The sequence below is a fragment of the Typopeltis vanoorti genome, chromosome 7 (genome assembly GCF_054136105.1).
Source record: "Typopeltis vanoorti isolate ZY-2024b chromosome 7, IOZ_Tvanoo_1.0, whole genome shotgun sequence".
In the NCBI taxonomy this organism is placed as follows: Eukaryota; Metazoa; Arthropoda; class Arachnida; order Uropygi; family Thelyphonidae; genus Typopeltis; species Typopeltis vanoorti.
In genome coordinates, this window is record NC_143555.1 from 123262552 (window position 1) to 123269638 (window position 7087).

The 7087-nt window shown below is 36.7% G+C and overlaps 1 pseudogene; it reads left to right on the forward strand.

The window, feature by feature from the left end:
- Nucleotides 1-836: 836 nt before the first annotated feature.
- LOC150105014 (synaptobrevin homolog YKT6 pseudogene) lies at nt 837-1549 on the forward strand (annotated as a pseudogene).
- The last annotated feature ends 5538 nt before the right edge of the window (nt 1550-7087 follow it).

A 7087-nucleotide genomic window follows, 5' to 3' on the forward strand; every position in this document is an offset into this window, starting at 1 on the left:
ATATACAGCTGAATTCGCTCGATTAGTAATTACACGACAAGACTCGATTTTATTGTATATTATACAGATAGGCAATTACGCATCTGTGCAATGTTGAAAAAATTCAACACGTGTGGATACAGATAACGTATATAGTACTCTATCACATTAACAGATATTCTACTTATCACTGAATAAGCGACCATAAATGATAAAAAACACTTGTGAGCGACAGTGAATACCAGATAAACTCAATCGTTCTTAGTCACGTTAAATAGTAAATGACTATTACCCTTCTCTGTGTCAGGAGTATATACATTATTACATTTAATTATTACATTTTATGATACGGTAATTATTTGCCTTTTGTATCTGAATAAACGCAAGTGTTAAATATCTTAAAACAGTAGTACGTGTAGGATCAATACAATTAGTTTTGTTATTCAATTATTAGATATCAGTCGAATTTTATTTGCTATTTTGTAAATGAAAAGGAATTTTTATTATATGCCACAAGAAGATCATTGCAACTCGATGACAAATTTTTATCTTAATATAGATATATTCAAAGTCGTTAACTTGGCTCTATCATTCTAAAACCTCTACTATTCATTTTAAATTGCATAGCACAGTATCGTAGCTTCGGTAGCTCAGTGGATTTCACAAGTAAGACAGGACGCTTTTGGAAGCTATAATTATTCGCCGGGTTATGCATCGTATCCGGGAGCACATTTCAGAGCAGTAAAAAACCGTCAAGCAACGTTTGAAATTGGTTGAAGCTCTGATCAGCGCCTTTCTGTGTTGCTATGATGAAGTCCGCATGAGTCCATTTTTATAACTCATAGTCATACTGCAGCATGCTGAAACTATATTACTTAGCAGTTCTTTATAAACATGCTATTAATGCAACTACCCTAACCTCTGCGAGCGATTTAAGCTCATTTAATTATTTTTCAAAGAAACAATGCACGGGAATTTATGACATTTACAAGCCAAGTTCTGGCTGAACGAACACAACCCAGAAATAGAACATCAGTTAAAGAGCAAGAATATATGTGTCATGTATACACACAACCAAACGGGCTTGCAGCTGCTTTAATTTATGATCATGAATATTCCTCCTCGTGTGGCGCATACTTTGATAAATAAGGTATTAGATGATTTTGCAAGATCTGTGCCAAATACTCTATGGAACACAAGCGATGTGAGTGTAATAAAGTTTTCTGGACTTCCTGGATTACTTGCAAAATATCAGGACCCGAAAGAAGCTGATGCTATAACTAGAATACAGCCTGATTTAGAAGAAACCAAAATAATATTGCATAATACCATTGAGTCTGTACTTGGAAGAGGAGAGAAATTAGATGATTTAGTTGCAAAATCAGATCATCTTAGTTCTCAATCCAAAGTTTTCTACAAAACGGCTTGCAAAACAAACTCCTGTTGTATCGTACTCTGATTTACAAGATGAGGGAAAACCCCATTTATAAGAATTTCCATTGGCCACTGCCCACAGTTTGGGAATTCAGTGTGGACCAACCTGATCTTCGACTTGAACATGTATATAGTTGTATTTTGGCAATATAGAATTTTTATAGAATGAAATGCATCTGTGTACAGTGTGCCTGTTGTACAATTAAGTTACTGTTGCTAAATAAGCTGATACCAGTAAATAATATATAGTCTTTTTTGAGAAATTACTGTATGAAGTTAGTGAAATAAATGGCACTCATTTACAACTTTATAGTTTTAAAAAAAAACTGTGATCATGGATTTTAATCTTTTTATTTTTTTATAAATTAAAATAGTATTTTCCATGCAAAATTTGTCGATGTCCTTTTTGTAAAAGAAACAAATGAAAAATAATAAATAATCCAAAACATGAAAAGTTGTTAAAAGGAAACACCTGTTTAAAATTGTAAAATTGCAAAATGTATAAAATATTAAAATGCTATTTCTGTTGTAAAAAAAAAAAAAAAGAAGAAGAAGCTCAGTGGATTTCGATGGATCCCTCTGTATGGTAAAAACCTGGGTTCGAATTCTGTCTTTGATGCGAATAAACCTTTTATCAGGGTTTTTTTTTTTTTAGTGAAAGGTGAGTTAGACGGTCTAATACGGAGGTGGAGGGTTTTTCGTTCCTCAAAATTGGCATACCTTCCCCCTGAACACACATATCTACAGGCAGAAGACTATTAGACAAAGAAGGCAACGGGAAACCACTTTGCTCTATAATAATGCTCTAGTAAAGTAGCACCAAGACAAGGCCGAATTTTTTTTTGTCCCCACAATCCAACAAGAGCAGGCTGGCTAATGGTACTACAGAGAAAGACAAACATAATAAAAGCATATGCAACACAGACTGACATGGGACCCCGGTAATTTGTACCGGGTTTTCTCCTCGGGTCGGTCCTGATCATAATAATCTTACATACAAATATTTGGATTTAAGACGACGAATCAGCTTCGTAAGATGATCGTAAGATTCCACAATAACAGAGTGGAACGCAGTGGCAGGAGTAATGATTTTTGATCCTTTCCCACAGTAATCTTTCAAATTAAGGCAAAAGAAACTCTGGCTATGAGGCCAATGTATTATGTCTGTTACAGAAGGTGCTTTTCGGACCTTTTTTTTTTTCTGTCTTGCAGGATGAATTCCTAATTCATCTTCAGTTCGAAAACCTCATGAAGTTTTTTCGAATCTTGAGGATTTGAATCTTGATCTTTCCAACCAAAGAGCATCGTCGTCACCCACTGAACTACCGAGCCTTTCATTCAATGAGTTAGTGAGAGCTTCAGATCGGCACCCTTAAGGTTTTCATACCGCCTCTCCTTTTTTGTCTTTTTAATGGACTCGCTGAGTTCTTGCTTCCTCCTCCCATCAAACTACCATACCATACCAACAATGGTATGGTATGGTAGTTAAGTTATTGCTCGAATGGGTATAATAGTTTTATTTTTAGTGTATTGCTATATTATTGCAGCTTAACTACCATCTCTGATATCCAGGTGGCTAGATATCAGTGGTGGTTTTTTTAAAGGTTTCCTAAAATACAAAAGCTTTATATGGAAAAAAAATCCCTCAAAATGTCTTTCGTTCAGACTCTTCCGCTTATTTATCTTCAGTCTGTTTATCTTATTTATCCCAAGCAAGAGCCGACTGACTAATGGTATTATAGAGAAAGACAAACGTACTATTATACATAGTATGCCATTGCTTCAAAGATCGAATTTGTATGTTACTATTATTATTATTATTATTATTATTACTCGAAATCATTAATACCTCGAATACACAGCATCCCATAATACTAAATGCTATTTACAGGCCACCAAACCTAAATATGATAAAATTCTTGCACGAACTCAATTGCTGGCTTTCAAGCCAAGAAATATGCTCAACCGAACACCTAATGATAATTGGCGACATAAACATAAATATTGCAAATGAAAACCAGAACAACACTGTACACTACCTAGACACGCTATTCATGTGTAATCTAATACCAACAATAAAATCATGTATACTAGAGAAGAAATGTTCGGAAATACTATCACTGCCTCCTGTCTAGATCATATAAACGTCCGAGCACCACCAAATAGTTACACTGCATCAGTCATAAAGTGCAAAGTAGCAGACCATTACGTCACCGCTCTAAACCTGCACACCAAGACAATATCCATGTAATGTCCCACAGAAGAAAAGCGACAAAAAACAATAACAGACGAAAAAATAATCAACCACGAAATAAGAAAAACAGACTGGAAACACCTGGCATCAGATTCAGCAGATATCTTATACAACAGCATTAAACTCACACTGGAGGAAATATATAAGAAAGCTACAAAGAAAGTCCGAATCCGTTCAAAAACAACACAAAATCCGTGGATAACACAAAACTTAATCCTAGAAATACACAGAAAGGACGCTTTATGGAAAGAATTAAAGCGATATCCAAATAACACAACTTTAAAAACTGAATATAAGATAATAAGGAACTTCTCTCTGCAATACATCAAATCAAACCAAACAAAGGCCCAGGAATAGATGGTATCAGACCTAAAGATATAAAGCAACATGCAACTAGTTTAAGTCCTATCCTACTAAAACTAATAAATAAAATATTTAAAACAAGACAGATACCAAGTATGCTAAAGACCGTCATAATCACACCCATATACAAACAAGGAAAAAGAAATTTAATCAGCAATTACAGACCCATAGCAACATTACCAATTATCAATCAAATTATGCAGCGAATCATACTGAAGAAACTCACAGCATACACTGAGATCTTTCATATTATCCCCAAAACACAATATGGTTTTCAGAAAAATAAGGGAACAACATCTCTCTTGGAAGACTTTACAGACGTAATTAATACCGCCTTAGACAAAAACAAAATTGCCATGGTAGTCTTTATAGATCTAACTAAAGCATTCGATACACATCAAATCTTGTTAGAAGAGCTGAGGCAAGTTGGAATAGACGGGCCTCTTCACAGGTGGTTTACAAACTACCTCCAAAGTAGAAAGCATATCACACGTATCGGGTCAAACCGAAGCAGAGAGCTACCAGTAAGCTGTGGAGTGCCACAGGGAGCTGTACTCTCCCCAACTGTATTCAACATTTACACGCACAATATTAATCAGTTACCACTCAAAGGTAAGATAATCCAATATGCAGACGATACAGCAATAATATCCATCCATAATAACGCAAGCATAGCCCAAACAAATATGCAACATGATATAAATCTGATCATTGACTGGCTCACGAAAAACTCCATACACCTAAACTCAGAAAAGAACAAAATTAATGATATTCCGAAATCCACTGACTCGACCAGTTGATAACAAATATATAACCATCCAACATCCACTTTCCAACATAAAAAACACACAGAACACTACAATCCACTATAACCACTACAATCACTCAGTACAAACAAATGTGTGCAATGTAAAAAAAAAATTCTTTTAAATGTAAATCATGAGTTTACACTGCATGTTTGTGAGAATAAGGAAATATAATATTTAGATTGCATATGTGTAAATACTGTTGTATAATCACACCTTTTCAAACTTGAAAAAAAAATAATAAACTACAACATGTAATATTATACAACTTATGTAACTCTGAACAATATAATTGTAAATTATTATTATGATTGTTATATAAAAAAAAACTGTTATCATCATTACTATTTAAATCTCATTATATGTAGCACCAAGTGCTGATGAACCTTGTAAAATAATATACTGAATAGATGATTGTTGTACATATGTAAATATTTGAAAGAAAGAAAGAACATTGCACCTCCAGGGAGTCCAAAGACTCATCGAGGGAGGGTACCTAGACTACAACTCCTCGTCTCACTACTCCACCAACCTTCATCATCTACCACCAACGCCATTTATCGCCGGCTACCACCACTAGTACTTTCACAGACATCCATGCCCAAGGGGGGATTCGAACCTGCAGCCTTTTGACTGGAGAGCGGATACGTTAACCACTCGGCCAACCGACTCGGAAGAATTAACATTTGTTTATGATAGCTGGAATAAATAGAGGATATTCAGTTTTGTGTTTGCTCACGGGGAAAAAGATTACACTTTCTTTATATTGTCTTGCCTGGGCTCAATGGCCTCTCATCCCGACCAAGACACTTAACTATAGAAACTTAATTAATTCTCTGATAAAGTTGTTAAACCGATCTGCAGCATCTGTGATGTCTGTTGATTGCGTGCTGGCAGGTTTTCTAAAATGCATTGATAAAAATATATAATTTTTGTACGCTTTCTACAAATAGTAATAAAGGATACGACCGACGTGAAGGCCATGTCTTATTGTGATCAAGTATCACACTTTATCAGAACCATTTAGCACGATATCGGGGAGGTTTAGTAATTATCTACTATTAGCAAATCAAAAAGTTTGCATCTGAAAGCCCAATGTGAAGTTCAATCGCAAATGTTTTCTCACACTATCTAGACGTGACCCTACAGTAAATTTTCGATTGAAGGATATACGCTACGTGCAAAGAAGTAAACGGACACCATAGTGTGTGAAACAAACAACCATAGTGTCTACCTTAAGATGTACGACTTCCTCTCGCTGCGATAACTGCAGCAATCCTACGGGGGCATACTTTCCACAAGCGTACGATAATGATCAATGGGAATTTTGGACCATTCTTCCTGTAGGCATGTAATGAGGTCCTGAACTGCTGTGGGACGAACCTCTCTTGACCTCACCGGACGCTCCAGTTCATCCCACAGATGTTCAATAGGGTTCAGATCAGGGCTCTGTGGAGGCGAATCAAGTGTGGTGAAGTTCATGTCCACAAACCATGCAGTTACATCAACAGCCTTACATGTGCATTGACACGGTGCATTGCCTTGTTGAAAGAGATCTTGGTCAGTTGCCTAGATACGCCATAAGCAGGAAGCATGACAGTGTACAGAATGTTCAGATACCTCTCGGAGTTCGATGTGTGAGACCAAACCAAAAAAAACAAAAAAAACAGAACCATATAATCACACTGCCACCTACGAATTCCATGGTTGGGGTTATACACGCTGATAAGAGACACCACCTCGCATCCGCCACACCTGTCCACTTGTCCATAAATGGTGTAGCGTGATTCATTGCTCCATAACACAACGTTCCAAGCTTCCACGTCCCATTCTACACGCTCTTTGCACCACTAAAGACGACGCTGCGTAATGTGAGGTTTGCATATTGTGGTCTTACCATGGAAACCCATGTTGCTGACCTCGGTTTCAAATGTTTTGGTGCAGATTAGTGTTCCAGTCGATGCCCGGAGTTCCGCATTTAACTTATAGGCCGACGAATGGCTGTTTTTACATATCCTCTGTAGAAACTTACGGTCACGTTCCGTGGGTGAGTGTGGCGATTCGTCCAACTGCAGGTAGCACTTGCAGTTGACTCCTGCGCTTCTATCTCAGTATGATGTATCACCGATTACTGAACTGAGATGGTCCAGTTTGTCAACAATTTGAAGAACAGATAGGCCTGTAACATGGCGTCCTATCACAACTCCTCTTTCAAACTCCGTCAATTCCCTTCTCGCGCATCCATTACACA